Source organism: Camellia sinensis, unplaced genomic scaffold, assembly GCF_055761805.1.
Source record: "Camellia sinensis isolate YWXY unplaced genomic scaffold, ASM5576180v1 Unanchor12, whole genome shotgun sequence".
NCBI lineage: Eukaryota > Viridiplantae > Streptophyta > Magnoliopsida > Ericales > Theaceae > Camellia > Camellia sinensis.
Genome location: NW_028128998.1, coordinates 847,346 through 864,785, shown reverse-complemented (window position 1 = coordinate 864,785; position 17,440 = coordinate 847,346).

Sequence of the window (17,440 nt, the reverse complement as noted above, 5' to 3'; positions counted from 1 at the left end):
TGTGCGTTCGGAATCGGCTCTGGCAAATTCCTGGGTTACATCGTCAATCACCGAGGAATCGAAGCCAACCCGAGGCAAGTCACAGCAATCTTGGAACTCAGCTCCCCTCGTTCAGTAAAAGAAGTCCAAAAGTTGATGGGGATGGCCGCTGCACTCAACAGGTTCATCAGCCGGTTTACAGATCGCTGCCGACAATTCTTTCAGACACTATGGCAGGGTAAGGCTTTTGAATGGTCCGCCAAATACGAAACAGCTTTCAACGGACTCAAGACCTACCTCCGCTCAGTACCTCTCTTGACAACACCCGCCGCTGGTGACCCGCTCATTCTATATCTGGCAGTTTCCGATGGGGCTGTCAGCGCCGTACTGCTAAAAGAGGAGGAGGGGGAGCAACGGCCAGTGTATTATGTGAGCAAGGCAATGGTTGACGCCGAAACACGCTACCTTCCACTGGAAAAACTCATCTTAGCCCTAGTCATGGTGGCAAGAAAACTGATGCATTAGTTCCAGGGACATAGCATTGGGGTGCTAACAGATTATCCCTCCAATCAGTACTACGAAGTGCAGAAGCATCAGGACGTGTTTCAAAATGGGCACTTGAACTTGGCCAATACGACATTCAGTTTTTACGTAAAACCGTAATCAAGGGGCAGGTGTTGGTCGACTTTGTTGCCGAATTCACCGGTGAGCTTGCCAACCTCAAACCTGACGAAGTTCGACCAAAGGATGAAGTTCGACTAAAGCCGAACTGGAGAATTTATGTCGGGGATATTTGGCAATTATACTGTCATAGATCGTCTAACCAAAGGGGCAGCGGCGTCAGAGTTGTAATCATGTCTCCAGACGGCACAATAATTGAGCAGGCCATCAAGCTTGGCTTTGAAGCATCAAAAAACGAAGCCGAATATGAAGCCCTTCTAGCCAGTCTGCGGAATGCGCACCTTCTCAGTGCTCGGCGTCTGCTTGTGTTTTGTGATTCAAAATTGGTAATCAGTCAGCTAAAGGGGGAGTACGCGGCAAGAAACGACCGTATGGCGGCCTACATAAAAACGAACAATTCCTTGCTGGCAAAATTTGACCATCACGAACTGAACCAAATAACACGCGACCAGAACACACACGCGGATGCCTTGGCGTGCCTAGCCTCCGCCATCAATTCTGAGATCAAACGGACCATCGAAATAGGTTTCATCCCGGAGCCGAGTATTAGCCCTTCAGAGGAAATCCATGTCAACATTATTGAATCCATCACAGGAACATGGGCATACCGGCTCTCAGACATGTCAGGAAGAAGCCTGCCACGGCCTTGGAATTCAATACAATTACGTAACTTCTATCATTGACCCGACCTGTGGGCTTGATACTTATACATATTCCACCGTTGCAATACAAAGCTTCTCGTTTTCTCAAGCTCGCTCCCAAGCCTTCAAGGGCCGATTAAGCCTTCTAAGGCCAAAATAAAGTCTCCGGATTCGAAGCCCCTTTTGGTACATGACACCTTAGGGCCGATTAAGACTCCGGATTCGGAGCGCCCTTCGTGGATATCACGATTGGCCAAAATAAAGTCTCTGGATTTGGAGCCCCTTTTGGTGCATGACACCTTAGGGCCGATTAAGTCTCCGGATTTGGAGCGCCCTTCATGGATATCACAATTGGCCAAATTAAAGTCTCCGGATTCGGAGTCCCTTTTGATACATGACACCTTAGGGCCGATTAAGTCTCCGGATTCGGAGCGCCCTTCGTGGATATCACGATTGGCCAAAATAAAGTCTCCAGATTCGGAGCCCCTTTTGGTGCATGACACCTTAAGGCCGATTAAGTCTTCGGATTCGGAGCGCCCTTCGTGGATATCACGATTGGCCAAATTAAAGTCTTCGGATTCAAAGCCCCTTTTGGTGCATGACACCTTAGGGCCGATTAAGTCTCTGGATTCAGAGCGCCCTTCATGGATATCACGATTGGCCAAAATAAAGTCTCCAGATTCGGAGCCCCTTTTGGCGCATGAAATCTTAGGGCCGATTAAGCCTCTTAAGGCCAATTATGACTCCGAATTTGGAACGCCCTTCGTGGATATAACGATTGGCCAAAATAGTCTCCGGATTCGGAGCCTCTGTGAGAGATGCATTCGGACAACTTCACTGGCCGAATAAATATTCACTGAGAATTGTTCTTAATTCGAGCCGGTCAATGCATGTTTAAACATTTGCAACACACAACACAAAACTTGCCAATAAGTTGAAATAATACGTTTAATTAAGCACATAACACTTCAAGACCAAATACGAACATTGAAAATAAAAGAAATTCTATTTGTTCGGCGCGAAGTCTGTTCTCGCGTTCCAAAGTCTATTTATTCGGCGCCCTCATCGTCGCTCTTCTCAATTTCAAAATCGGAATAGGGTAAGTAGTGACGATGATACAGGGGCGAAGCCGAATCAATGCCCACGGCTTCGAGAGCTTTCTCGGTTTGAAGGGCCTTGATCCAGCTGTGCTTGAATCCACAATTTTCACATCGGCAGACCTCCTCGGCAAGGTCTCGTTTGGTCTTCTCTATCCCAACCTTCAGGCCGTCCTGAAACCCCTTTTCATAACCCGAGGTCCATTGGGTCACTCTCTCCTCAACGACCAATTTAGATTGATCGGCCGCCACTGACGCGCTCGTTTGAACATTCTTCAGCTCCCGAAGCTCACGCTCAGCCTTTTCCGCGCGAATCTCCAGACTGCGATTCCTTTCGTCCTTTTTCTCACTCTCACTTCGCGCTTCCTGCAGTCGCATGCTGACTTTGTAAGCAGTATATAGTCCTTTCACAGCCCCATGTATGCCGTCTCGAAATACTTCGAAATCTTGACGTCCGACCATCGATTGTTGGACTTCCAGCGGGACGATCTGTCGAGCGAACTCGACCACCACACCTGGGTCTTTAATGATAGAATCTGCCTCTGTCATTGGTCTATTCCTCACAAAAACCACAAAACTCAACGGTTGTGGCGTCGCATCGGGCTCGATTCTCGGTCGCGGGCACGGAGAATTTCCCCATTGTTGCCTGTCCTTTCGGGGCGATCTGCTTCAACGACTAAGGGGCTACTGTGTTTCCCGATCCTTGGACGTTCTTCTTCCCGTACGCATAGGCTCGCTACTGCGACTCATTACGGTGCCTAATTCAGCCAATCTTCATCCCTCCCAAGTTGCCTGAATGGAAATAAGTAGGGCCTCTGGCGTGCACCCGCCCTATTTATCCTTCAATGTATGCAGCTCTCCCGAGGGAACGTCAGTAATCCCAAACGTCAAAAGACGGATGACAATTGTCCAGCCCATGAGTTAGGCCCATTCAGCTTCGCAAGCTCGTGCCCTGGCTAAGGCAAGGGCAGATTTACTAATCTGGTCGGCCATGTTTTCAAGCACAAGCGCCGATCAATCTGTGCCTCAGCTAGCCCACGAGTTAGGCCCATTCGGCTTCCCAAGCTCGCGCCCTGGCTAAGGCAAGGGCAGATTTACTAATCTGGTCCCAAGATTCGGCTTCCCAAGCTCGCGCCCTAGTTAAGGCAAGGGCAGATTTACTAATCTGGTCAGGGGCAGATTTAATAATCTCGTCGGCCGTGTTTTCGAGCGCAAGCACTGATCAATCTGTGCGTCAGCCAGCCCATGAGTTAGGCCCATTCGGCTTCCCAAGCTCGCGCCCTGGATAAGGCAAGGGCAGATTTACTAATCTAGTCCCAAGATTTGGCTTTCCAAGCTTGGGCCCTGGCTAAGGTAAGGACAGATTTACTAATCTGGTCGGCCATGTTTTCAAGCGCAAGCGCCGATCAATCTGTGCCTTAGCCAACCCACGAGTTAGGCCCATTCGGCTTCCCAAGCTCGCGCCCTAGCTAAGGCAAGGGCAGATTTACTAATCTGGTCCCAAGATTCGGCTTCCCAAGCTCGCGCCCTGGCTAAGGCAAGGGCAGATTTACTAATCTGGTCAAGGGCAGATTTACTAATCTCGTCGGCCATGTTTTCAAGAGCAAGCGCTGATCAATCTGTGCCTCAGCCAGCCCACGAGTTAGGCCCATTCGGCTTCCCAAGCTCGCGCCCTGGCTAAGGCAAGGGCAGATTTACTAATCTCGTCCCAAGATTCGGCTTCCCAAGCTCGCGCCTTGGGTAAGGCAATGGCAGATTTACTAATCTGGTCGGCCAGGTTTTCAAGCGCAAGCGCCGATCAAGCTGTGCCTCAGCTAGCCCATGAGTTAGGCCCATTCGGCTTCGCAACCGAAAGCAATATCATTCATCAACAACATTTTCCTTAACAAGTTGAGCACAACTCATGAAATTTTATATACGCAAATTACTAAACATAAAGCTACAAGCCCGCATGAAAATGCCTAGCAAAAAACTATGACTGTAGCAACACGTGAAAAATGCCAAATTAAAAACTATAAAAATACATTCGACATCCTAAAAACTATGTCACTCGCCCAGATCAGTCATCGGAATCAGACTCCAATGGCTCAACATCCACTTGCTCATATGGTGTTGGCATAATCAATGAAACTTTAGCAGTAGCAAGGGCTTTGTGCCAGCCATGTTTGAATCCCCGATTTTCAAACTTGGGGACTTGGTCCAAATACTCGGCGAGTCCAGCATTTTTCCCAGCCTCGAATACTTTGGAAGCCTCCGAGTCGGCTGTTTCCTTCGCCACCTTCATTTCAGCCAACTCAGCCTCCAGTTTGGAGACCGCCTTCTGGGTCAATTTGAGCGCATCTTCGCTTGCGTCCGCCTCCTTCTCGGCATCCGATCTCAATTGATCCGCGCTACGAGCCCTCTCCACCTCGGCCTTGGCCCTTGAGGCTTCCTTGTTCGCCCTCAAAGCTTTGACCTCAGCCCTTCTCCTCTGGCCCTCAACTTTCTTTCGTAAATGACCAATCTGTTTGACGGCGTCGCGATGGCGATGGCCCATATCGGCTATACTTCCGACGGTTTGCAAAATAAGAATTTAAAACCATAACTTCAACAGTATTTGGATTAAGTGAACCAAAGTCCGAATATGTACCAAAAGTGCCGATTGGACGGCTAGTGCTGTCACATTCAGATCTGGTTCCACCCGGAAAGCCTCCCTGTCAGACGGCAACGACACGGACGTAGTCAAGCTGAATACGACTTCTGGATCTTCAAGCGCTGAAGCATCAGAAGAAATCGGCATGTTTTTTATCATCGGCTGAATGACAAAAGGAATGATCACATTCGATCCCTCTAATCGAGGACGTTTGCCGCCTTGTTCTTCTGAGTCGGTCTCAAACTCGGCAGGGCATTTCTCTGCCTCTTCCTCAACTTCTTGGCCCGCCGACACGATCAAAGTAGATTCAGCATTTTGATTTTTTGCCGTCTCCACGTCAATAACGCGCAAGGACTCTGATTCGCTAACAGGCAGGAAGAGTTAAGATTCAGTGGCGGGTGGTACTTCAGATGGAAAGGCCTCCGCTCTTCGCCGCGCGACTAACCTTTCCGCATTCGCCTTCCTGGCAAGTTTTGTCAGGCTTAACCCGGCCATGTCTTTGGGGCCTGCGGCGGGAAGATCCTCTAAGCCGTGAAAAACGCCGTCAAGTGGAAGATCCCCTCGGCCCGAAATAGATGAAGGATCGGCCGAATTCAATACCTTGTCAGACTCAGTTTCGTACTGATCTGATTCGGTAATATTAGCTACATCCCGCTCCGAATCAGACCCTTCAAAACCAACCTGCCCCAAGTTTTTGAAGTCGGACAAAATAAGAGCGATAAGAGAATCTTCACCCTCCGGAACCGGGATATTTTCTGCTGCTGAGAAGGTCGTATATGTCGGCTCGTAACGAAGTAGAACGTGGGCCGCCCTTCCTTGTTTCTGAAGACTTCGACAACCGAAACACTTGAGCGCGACTTTGATATCCGAAAGAACGGCGTTGTCAGTCACAGACAGGACTTTCTACAAATCGTTCCCTACACAAGCCAAGCCGTAACATTTCAAAGAAGAGGCTTTACAACAAAAATGAACAAATAATAAAAGCGAGGAAGCAATCGGCCACCTGGCTTGCCCCCCTGTCTAGGAATATGGTTGACGTGATCCTTCCCTTCACCAAATTCCCAGTTACCTTGGACAACGACCATAACATCATCAACTGGTTTCCCAAAACTGGAAAGCATAGTAATTAGCTGATGGTCGATATCCATGGCCCTAAGGAAGAAATGCCCGTGCCAACCAGAAGACTTAGCCAAGGCATAGCAATGCCGGATGGCTAGAATGCGAAGGTTAATTCTAAGGCGACGGTTGAGCGCTATAACCCCCATTATAATTCTAAAGAAATTCACATTGAATTGGGAAGGGTTTAAACCCCAATGGCGAAGCGCAACCCTAAGAAACGGGTGAAAGGGAAAACGGACTCTACCCTCTGCGATTGACAAAAGAGGAAAGGCAATCGTGGTTTTGTCCTCCCTCTCCATATCAAGAGTGCCGTCTGCCACAAACGACAGACGGACATCATCAGGAATGGAGAAATGGCGTTTAAAGCCAGCAATTCGATCTGACGAGAGAAAGTCTTTTAAATGTTTCGCCATACCCTACAGTTTATAAGAATATGCCAAGGAAGGAATAAACCAGAAAGAGTCTTCAAAGCAAGGAATAAGAGAACTTACAAAGGACGAAGAGGATATCGAGAAGAGAGTTGCAGGGACAATTCAAAAGGCAATCCAGCGACGAGCGTCATAAAATAAATACTCAAAAGGACGTCAAAATTTTAAATCGCAATAAATAGACACGTACGAGAGGACGAGAAGTCGATACGACAACCGAAAGGGGCGCGCTTAGATATCCGCATGAGGATGAGGCCAACCGCTGAATTTTGACTCTGACTTTTCGAAATTTAGAACCAAGCACTCCAGCCAACTGTCGTTGGTAGAGTGCTTGGGGGGCAATTGTGGGAGCCGAATAAATAGAAGAGTCGGAAGGTGCGTACCCCAGAAATCAGATATTATTCGGCACCATATTGCGTGACTAGGATGCCGAATACGTTAGGAAGGCCGAATAGCCGGAGATCAGTAACTCCGAATAAATAAAAGGGGAATGGGATAAAAGTAGGCTCAGGCCCCGAGGCCCAAAAAGCAAGTATAAATACAAGAACCACAGATTTAGAAAGGTATGTAAGAATTACTTCACTTAACTTAGTAAACAAGCTATCCTGAGTGTCTGAACTGACTTGTCCGTCGAAGTGCTAATTCCGGCACCCCCGACCGGAGTGTTTGTATCTTTTCAGGTGACTAGCTGAGGATCACTAGCGTCTCCCAGAATCTAAAGAGTATTTCCAAACCACTTCTCCACAATAGTGATGCAAGATATTGATGATGATGGTGGAGTTAGATATGTTATATCGCTCACATCTTGAAAATGATAATAATATATATTGTTATTGAAATTTTCTATTTATTAGAGATATTTGTTTTGGGCTATCGATGGAGGATAGCTATGATTGTTGTAGAAATTGCATGAGGATTAGGAGAATTGAAACTATTTTTCTATTCATTAGCATTGAGCATTGTTTCATATTTATACTTTGGAAATGTGTTTCATTTGAGAAAATGGGTGAATTCGAGAATTGAATGTTGTATGTTGAAATAAGTTAGCCGGAGTGTCTAAGGTGAAATACTCGAAAATCGCGCGTGTACATGGGTACCGATCTCGCAGATGAAATTTTCGTGAAATGGCAATAGTAGTGCTTGTATAGCCTACGTTTACATGGGTCCCGTTTTACGGTTTCCTCCGGATGAAATTTCCGAAAAGGTTGGATTTGTTTTGAAATTTCCTAAGTATGATTCACTGTCGTGTTTTCTATTCTAAAGGACATGATTGATAACTGTGATATTAATCGGGTATCGTATGATCATGAGAAAGAAGAAATGAAATTCTTTGGCACGAGCATTGCATATACATTCACCTTATACCTTTGTTAAAATTCATATGTTGTGTTGGATTATTTCTACTACGCTTTAGTTCACCCTATATGGGAAAAACATTTTTAGGTGCTAGTGATATGCCTCCACCAAGGAAATAGCTTGGGAGGACTTAGAGCAAGAGCTTCATTTTTGTTTAATTGTGTATTTGTTTTGTACAAGCCAAGGGCCGTTAAATGTACTGGATTTAAATCCATTTTGTTGTAACCAAGTACTGGCTTAGAAAGTTGTAAGTCTTTAGGGAATTCTCTTAATTGTTTATCTTTCATCTTACATTCTTCATCATGTAACATATAATGTAGATTTAGGTTTAGACTTGTGAATGTATATCCGCATATGTTGCACTTTTGTACAAGAAACTCGAAGTAAATGAATGATAATTATTTCATCTTGTGTTGTTGTTCAATTAATATTGTAGGCTGGTTATTGTGTTTATTTCGAGGTGTCACATTCATAACAGGAGGGAAGAGAGAAAGGAAGAGAGAGATACATGTGTATCGTGAGAGTCCCGTCTAATCAGATTGTGGAAGAATGCTTCAGCAAAGAGTTGGTCCCTCTGTGTTGGGTTGCAACGGTAAGCAAACCAGAGAAAGAACGGAGGTAACAAGTGAGACAGATGAAATTTGAGGGTCCTCAAGAGTAGCAATGTCTCCAATTTCCTTACAGATCCTCAAGACAACAAATATGAGGGTTCTCAAGACATAGATCCACAACCCCTCAACTTCTCAGCCCTTAGAAGAAAAGAAATTGCCTTTAGATATGTATTAGTAATTGTTTTATATATTTTTTGTGAGGAAATTTTTTTGTCTACAATAGGTCCAAAAAATCTGTTTTTTTTTACAAAATAATTTTTGTCACCAATCATCAATTTTAGGCACTTTTTTTGTGTGGCATCAAATATTTGGCTTCGTTTTTTGACAAAAAAAATTCCTTATGAAAGTAAAATTTTCAGCTTAAAAAAAAAAAAAAACCCCTTCTTTTGATTTTTATGACAAAATTAAAAGGTTTTGTTTAGTTTCATTTTTTGGAAGAGGTTTTTAAATTAATTGGAGGCCTTAGTGATTTTTTATATATATATATTTTTGTTACTTTTTTTGTTTATTTTTACTTTTAGTTGTGCATCTAAAAAGTAAAAAAATAAAAAAAAAGTAATCAAAATATGAAAAACAATTCAACAATGACAAATGAAAACCCATTTAAAAATAATTTATGAGAATTTAATTAAAAAAAAAATTAACTTCCAAAACTAGCGAACAATAATATGAAAAAAAAAAAAAAAATCAAGTTTGAGTTATTTGTTCTTTTTTAAATACAACTAATTAAAATATACTTAAAAAGTAAAATATTTATGAAAAATCAAGAAAAATCAATTTTTATATTTTGTTTTAAAAAAAACATGGCAATGTACTAAATTTTTATATTTTTTTTTGTATGTAGTGAATTTTTTATAGTGTTTTCATAAATTTTCTACTTTTTAAGTTTGTCTAAAGGGCAAATTACACTGGTGATCCCTATAATTTGTCTTTTGTGTCATTTTAGTCCATACACTTTCAATTGACACAATTTTAAACTTTAATTTTAAATTTTGTGTCAAATTGGTCCAATTGAAAATGTCGTTAGTGTTTTTAAATGAAAATAATTACTGAATTGATTGAAATTAACTCACTGAGGTTAGTAAATTTATAATTTTATAATAAAAAAAATGGCACATGCCATTTATATACATATTTTTCATTAAAAAAAATTAAAAGTTATAATCAATTAGACCAAATTAAAACAAAATCAGAAATTCATGGTCAAAATCAAGCTAATTGAAATTATAGGAACCGATATGACACGATACAGGAACTACTGCTGCAATTTGCCATTTTCTAAATTAAAGAGATCTAAAAGGTAAGAAAAAGAATTATAATATTAAAAAATATTCACTAAAAAAATGCAGATTAAAAATTAAAAATTAATTATTGAAATCTCCATACTAAATAAGGTAATATTTTCTATTAATTTTGAAAATTAAAAAATTATTATTATTTTTTCTCTGTATTTTTTCTCACAAAAAATAGCTAAATTAATTTTCTTTTTTTTTTCTTTTTTCCTTTTTTTTTTTTTTTGTAGAGGGGTTTTGACTTTCGATTTTTCTAAAATGGGTGTTCTAGACAGAAAGGGTCGAGTTGGTTCAGACAACAAGAAAAAGTGCCTACGTGCAAGAGGGGCCTTCACTGTAAGAAAGAATAATGGGTTTGCATAGGGTGCCTTCTTGGATAACAACTTCAATGTTGGCATGCACGAAGGGCTTAAGTGTGAGATAGAAGAGAGGGACTTTAGTGTGAAAGAGAAGAAATGGTTTATAGAATGTCTTTTTGAGTAACGACTTCGATACTTGTGAGAAATGAGTAGGCTCAAGTGCGAGAGAGAAATAAGGGTTTGTAGAGAGTGTCTTCTTGGGTCACGACTTCAGTGTCCGTGTACATGAAAATGAGTGATAAAGGTCAAAGTGTGTTTCTTGGGGTCACGGTTTCACTGCTCCGAAACACAAAACTAGAGCATTTTAATAAAAAGAAATAATTAGTGATAAAATATTTGTGTCTCCTTAAATACAAGGACAAAGAATTTATTATTGGCGACAAAATATTTTTGTCTTCCACAACTTAACCTTATGAGACGAAAAATATATTCGTTACGCAATCAATCATAATCCGTCTTACGCAGGTAGAATTTATTAGTGAGAAAATATTTTTGCCTCCCATAACTTATTCTTCCGAGACAAAAATATATTTGTCACCCATTTAACAAAAAAAAATGAAACGACATCGTTTGCATGATGGAGTGTTTATTGGTAACGAAATATTTTCATCTTCCACAACTTATCCTTCCCAGTAAATAATATATTTGTCGCCAAGTAAATGGAAATATGCAACGACATTGTTTAATAGGTAGGAAATTTATTGGTGACGAATTACGTTCGTCGCAAAATATATATATATATATATATATTTTGTGACAAAAATGTTCGTCTCCAATGAGCTAAAATAATTAGCCCCAATACAAATGAAATTGGCGCCTCATTTTTGTAGATGAAATTTTGTTTTCATCTCCTATATTTTTGAGAAAAATTAAAACAAATGAAAAAATTAATATTTCATCATCTTTGGGTTAAATTTTAAGACCAAAAAAAAAAAAAAAAAATCATCACCAAATTTCCTCACAATAGCCTAGATTTGTTGTAGTGCATGGGCAAGTCAGGTAAGCATATATTAATGAACATAGGTAGCATATGAATGTACATCTCGAGGACAAACATGAGAGCTTACATATTGTGTGTGTGTTTGTGTGTGTGTGTGTGTGTGTGTGTGTGCAATTCTTGAGTGTCACAATCGTTAGAGTTAATCGTAGTAATGATCAGATGGCTGGACCTCCAACAGGAGAATCTACACACGATTGAGGAAAGTCAAACCACAAGAAAACAAGGGCTATTTGTTAAGTAAAGATAGAGGCTCCCCCTCAATCAAAGAATCAGATTTCTTTTCTTATTACTTTTCTTTGTTTCTTTTGCTCACTCATCGGCGGGTTTCATGCTCAAGGGTATGGAAACCAAAACAGAGAAGCATAAAGAAAATAAAGATGGCCTAGTTGGTGCCTCTGGGGTAGCCTTTTCCTCATGCCTTGACTATAAAGAACTGAGGGGAAAGTCGTGGAGATGCAAAAAGATGATAGGTGGTTAAGAGACTCAACATTACCCATGATCTGCTAGTATAGGTCAATTCCTCTAGAAATGCATGAGACACAGTGCTAGTAGTTCATAGAGAAATTTGATCACTTATGTGGAAACCCCTGCAACAGTTGAACTCAAGGATGTGTACACAATGAGATCATGAAAGCAATGAGCATGTACATTCAAAACGAACCAGGGACAAAGACACATAAAACTTTGTAAGCAACATGAGAGGTGTTCAAATAAATCTATGTGCAAAGATGACAAGTATCAATGATAATGAGATTATAACATCCAAGCACACAAAACGCCAATCACACACAACCACTCATGCAAAAAGTCATACTTTAGTTTATGAGCACTACTCCCAGGGTGTTTTTAAGGAACTCAAACCTAAGAAAATCAAGGGGTTTTGTAAAAATATTTGCTCTTTGATGCTCAGTGGGTACATGTTCAAGAATAACAAGGCCCTCCTCAACTAACTCTCTAATGAAATGGTGACGAATGTCAATATGTTTAGTGCGAGAGTGTTGGACTAGATTTTTGGAGATATTGACGGCACTAGTATTGTCACAGAAAAGAGTATGTCCTGGCCTATACCATAATCATGAAACAATTGCTTCATCGAAATCATTTGAGCACAAACTCTCTGCAGCTATATATTCAGTCTATGTGGTTGAAAGAGAGATGGCATTATTCTTTTTGCTATGCCATACAACCAAATTATTCCCAAGGTAAAAACACCCTCCGAATGTGCTTTTGCAATCATCAGTACACCCTGCCAATGATATCGGTTGTGGTGTCGGACGAGAACCAAATCCCATGCCCCAAAGTCCCACTAACATACTTGATAGTTCGTTTGACAACTAGAAGATGAGACTCTTTAGAACAGGCTTGATAATGGGCACAAACACCTATACTCAATGTAATGCCAAGTTGATTGGCTGTGAGGTATAAAAGACTCCATATCATATTCCTAGAAAGGGTAGGATCAACATCAGTGCCAGAGGAGTCTTTAGAGAGGTGAAGACTTCTGCTCATGGGAGTTCGTGTATATTTGGCCGACCCTAGACTGAACTTGGACACAAGATTTTTAGCATACTTGGTTTGGGAAACAGACATACCCAACGACAATTAATTAATTTGAATCCATTAAAAAAAAAAAAATCCCCAATCATGCTCATTTCAAACACATGTGTCATGCAATTTGAGAAATATTTCATAAGAGATTCAGACATGGATCCAAACACATTATCATTAACATAAATTTGAGCAACTAGGATATGCGACTTTGTATGTTTCACAAATAAGGTCTTGTCTACACTACCCCTTTGAAAGTCATTGTCAAGAAGAAAGGTAGTAAGCCTTACCAAGCTCGAGGGGCTTGTTTCAACCTATATAAAGCCTTGTCTAACTTGTAAACATGATTTGCAAATTTAGGGTCTTCAAACCCCTTTGGTTGCTCAACATAGGTCTCTTCCTTCAAGTACCCATTCAAAAAAACACTTTTCACATCCATTTGAAACAATTTAAATCTAAAAAAGCATGCAACAACAAATAAAATACGAACAGATTTGAGACGTGCAACAGGGGCAAACGTCTCATTATAGTCAATGCCCTCTACTTGTGTATAACCTTGAGCAGCCAACCTAGCTTTGTTCCTAATCGCTGTACCATTCTCATCAAATTTATTTTTCAATATCCATTTGGTACCTATTACATTCATATCTCTAGGTCTAGGAACAAGAATCCAAACTTTGTTATGTTCTAATTGACTTAATTCTTCATGCATTGCATTAACCTAACTATCATCTAGTAAGGCCTCTTTTACATTCTTAGGTTCAATTAAAGAAATATAACACATATGAGATAGCTCCTCTTGAATTTGCTTTCGAGTTTTCATTTGGTCTGAGACACTCCCAGTCACTTGTTGTATCGGATGATTCACCCTTGCCGATGGCTCCAAGATAAGACTGGTAGTGACCTGAGTAGTAGTGGTGGTGTCTCTTTGTGCATTTTTTGGACTAGGGCTTGCCATAGGAGTTTGTGCTTGTTCACTTTCTTGAGCTTTGCCTTGTGCTTCTCCTTGACTTTGTGGTGCCATATCCAAAATTTGAGGGTCACCACGTTCTTCCTCATGTAGAGATGCAATTGGGGAACTTGTATCATCTACAACCACATTGATAGATTCCATTATAGATTAAGTGCGAAGATTATAGACACAGAAGGCTCTACTTGTGGTTGAATACTCTAGAAAAATACCTTCCTCACTACGGGAGTCAAATTTTCCCAAAGGCTCTCTATCTTTGAAAATATAACACTTACCCTCAAAAGTTTTGAAGTATTTTACATTAAGTTTCAACCCTTTTCACAATTCATATGGAGTTTATAATGTACCGAACCTTAGATACACACAATTCCCCACATAAACTGCGATATTTAAGGCTTCAGCCTAAAACTTTGGAGGAATTTTCTTACTAAGGAACATGACCCTAGCCATCTCTTGAACAATCCTGTTTTTCCTCTCAACAACTCTATTTTACTATGGGGTAATAGGTGTAGAGAATTCATGCTTAATGCCATGCATATCACAAAAATCCAAAAACGAGCTATTTTTAAATTCACGGCCATGATCAATTCAGATTCTTATGATATGCCCGATAGAAATACCCTATTCATTTTGGATTTTAAGGACTAAGGATTTGAAAGTATCAGACATATTAGATTTTTCTCTTAAAAATTTTACCCATGTAAATGCGAGTGTAATCATCAACAGTTAAAAAAATATATATATCTTTTACCTCCAATGCTTTCAATACAAGTGGGTCTCATAAGATCCATATGAACAAGCTCAAGAGGACGTTTGGTTGTTAAACTATGTACTTTCTTGTGAGGGACTCGAGTTTGCTTCCCCAATTGACATGGCCCACACACTTGGTTTAAAGTCTTACCCATTTTGGGCACTCCTCTCACAATCTCTTTGTTGGCTATCTTAGTTAAGTCTTTGAAATTCATGTGACCTAATTGTTGATACCGTAAGTCTAGATTACTTATGATGACCAAGTGACAAGTGAGATCATTAGTAATAACAATCCCATAGCAGTTATCAGATGTGCAAACCCTATGCATGACAATATTTCCTTTTTTGTCTAAAATTTCACATTTATTTTTTGAAAATAATTCTTCGATTTGAGTTACACATTTGACTAATGCTAAAAAGATTGGCTTTAAGGCCATCAACAAGCAATACATTTTCCAAATTAGGAAGACCGAAGACATTTATAGAGCCCTTACCAATGACTTTAGAAGTGCCACCATTTCCAAATGTAACAATTCCTCCTTTATATTTCTCAAGGGATGTGAAGTAGGATTTGTCACCTGACATGTGACGAGAGCACCAACCATGAAGATACCACATGTGTGAGTCACATGCTTTTAGTGCAGTGTGAACAACAAAACTAGTCAAGTCACTCTTTCTTACCCATATCTTTTTGGTCTTCACAAAAAGGGGACTGGCATTATTAGTAAATGTCTTAGCGTTGTGAATACCATTATGAATCTTGGTCTTCCTAGACATGTAAGGTTGTCTCTTGACACATGAAGTATTAGAATTTCTAACTTTTTAAGACACACTACCAAACAACTCAAAACAATAAGGCAAATGTGGCCATACCTACCGCAATGATGACAAATGAAAACAAGTTTTATCTCCCTTTTTGTGGTCATACCACCTTTAAATTGATGGAGAGGCTTGTTATCCTATTGGATCTTCAGCTTTCCCTTGGCTTGAGTTCTTTGCCATAAGTTATAAGAGCCTTTCCTTTTTGCTATGTTGCATCACCATAGCATATACCACTTTTGTCACCGCCCATTTGTTGAGACCCAATGATGTCTTCAAGTGTCTTTGATCTTCTGTTCCACATATCAATTGTGGCTCTAGCATTTTTGAGTTTTTCCTCTTTCTAACTGACAAGCTCTTCTAAGCAACTTGAGACATCTCGAGGGATTCAATCTTTTCTTCATATATGGCATAGATTTTCAGAAGCTCATTCCTTTCGGTCTCATAAGTCAGAAGCTTTGCACAGAGAGCTTGTTTATCACTTGAAATCTTGATGACATCCTTTTTAGCTGTAGAAATCTCCTCATTTAACTTAACATTCTCACTTTCACATACTTTGAGTTTGATAGTGAGTTTGTCATTCAAATTGGATAAGTTTAGAGATTTGCTATATAATTTTTCAAAAGCTTGTTGAAGTTCTTCATCATCTATCTCATCATTATCCTCTGAGGTTTCATCATCTTCTTTTTGCTCTTGTTTCTCCTCGAGAATCCAGTCAAGTGACTAAGGCACTGATGTAGGTGTCACTGGATGGTTGTGAAACTGACTCTGTTCTTCCATTGAATTGCATAAGAACAACCCATGCATCTTTGGCATTCTTACAATGAGAGATCCGATCTTGTTCACCTTCAGAAAGTGCTTCTCGGATGGTGTTCATAACTCTTTCACTACTCTCCACGTCAGTTCTTTCAACATCACTCCATTCCTCAGATGGCTTGGCAATCTTTGGATTGGTGTCCGAATCAATCACAAATGGTACTTCAACATTCTCCTCAATTGTGCGCCAACCTTCCGGATCCCAAGCTCTGAGATAGACTTTAATTTTACACTTCCAATACAGATAATTACTCCCATCAAAAGTAGGAGCACGATGCAGGCTAGGCCCACGAGCATTCTCAACTGGCTTGGGAGTTAACTGAGTGAAGCTAGAGTAGAACGTCGTGTAGGCACTATCTTCATCTTCATCGGATTTGGTTTCATCAGTTTCTTGCTTTGATCCGCTTTCATCATCCCAAGTCACTGTGTAGACTTTCTTTTGGTCCTTTTCCAAAGGACATTCGAGAGCAATATGCCCAAAACCTTGGCATTCATAGCACTTGACTCCTTGGACTCTCATAGTCTTCTTTTCAGTCTTCAGAGCAACTTTGGGTTGAATAGCTTTGGGTTTATCGTTAACCTTATCTTCTAAACTAGTCCTTGAAATTAGGCTTCTTTTTCTTTAATTTTTTTTTAAAATTGTTTAGTAAACATAGCCGCCATTTCAAATTCTAGATCAATTTCTATCTCAGGGTTCTTAGCAATCTCATAAGCACTAGTAAAGACCACACTATCTTTTTGTTTTTTCTTAGAAATCATATGGGTTTCATAAGTCTGCAGGTTTCCAACCAACTGATCAAGCTTGAGGTTCTCAACATCTTGAGCCTTCTCTAAAGCTGTCACTTTTAACTGGAACCTTTCGAGTAAAGATCTCAAAATTTTTTCCAACCATTTTAGATTCAGGAATTTTTCACCGAGTGTGAAATAAGAATTTACGATGTCACTAAGTTTAGAATAAAAATAATCAAACGTCTCATTCTCTTACATAAAAAGAGTCTCAAAAGAGGAGGTGTTGAAGTTTTGACCTTTTAACAGCAGTAGTACCCTCATCAATAGTTTCAAGAATGTCCCAATCTCTTTTGCTACCTCACACGTACAAATATGTCAAAACTCTTCCAGTGTGACGAAACAAAAGAGAGAATTGAGCGTTTTACTGTTCAAACTCGAATTTTGATAATCTATTGTATCACATTTATCAATTGGTTTGGGAATATTAACACCATCGATGATAACCATATGTTCACTCCACCTATAAATAACAGAGTGCCAAAACTTTCTCATCAATTGATTTTAAAAACACCCTCATACGAGCTTTCCAATAAAAAATAATTTGTCCCATAAA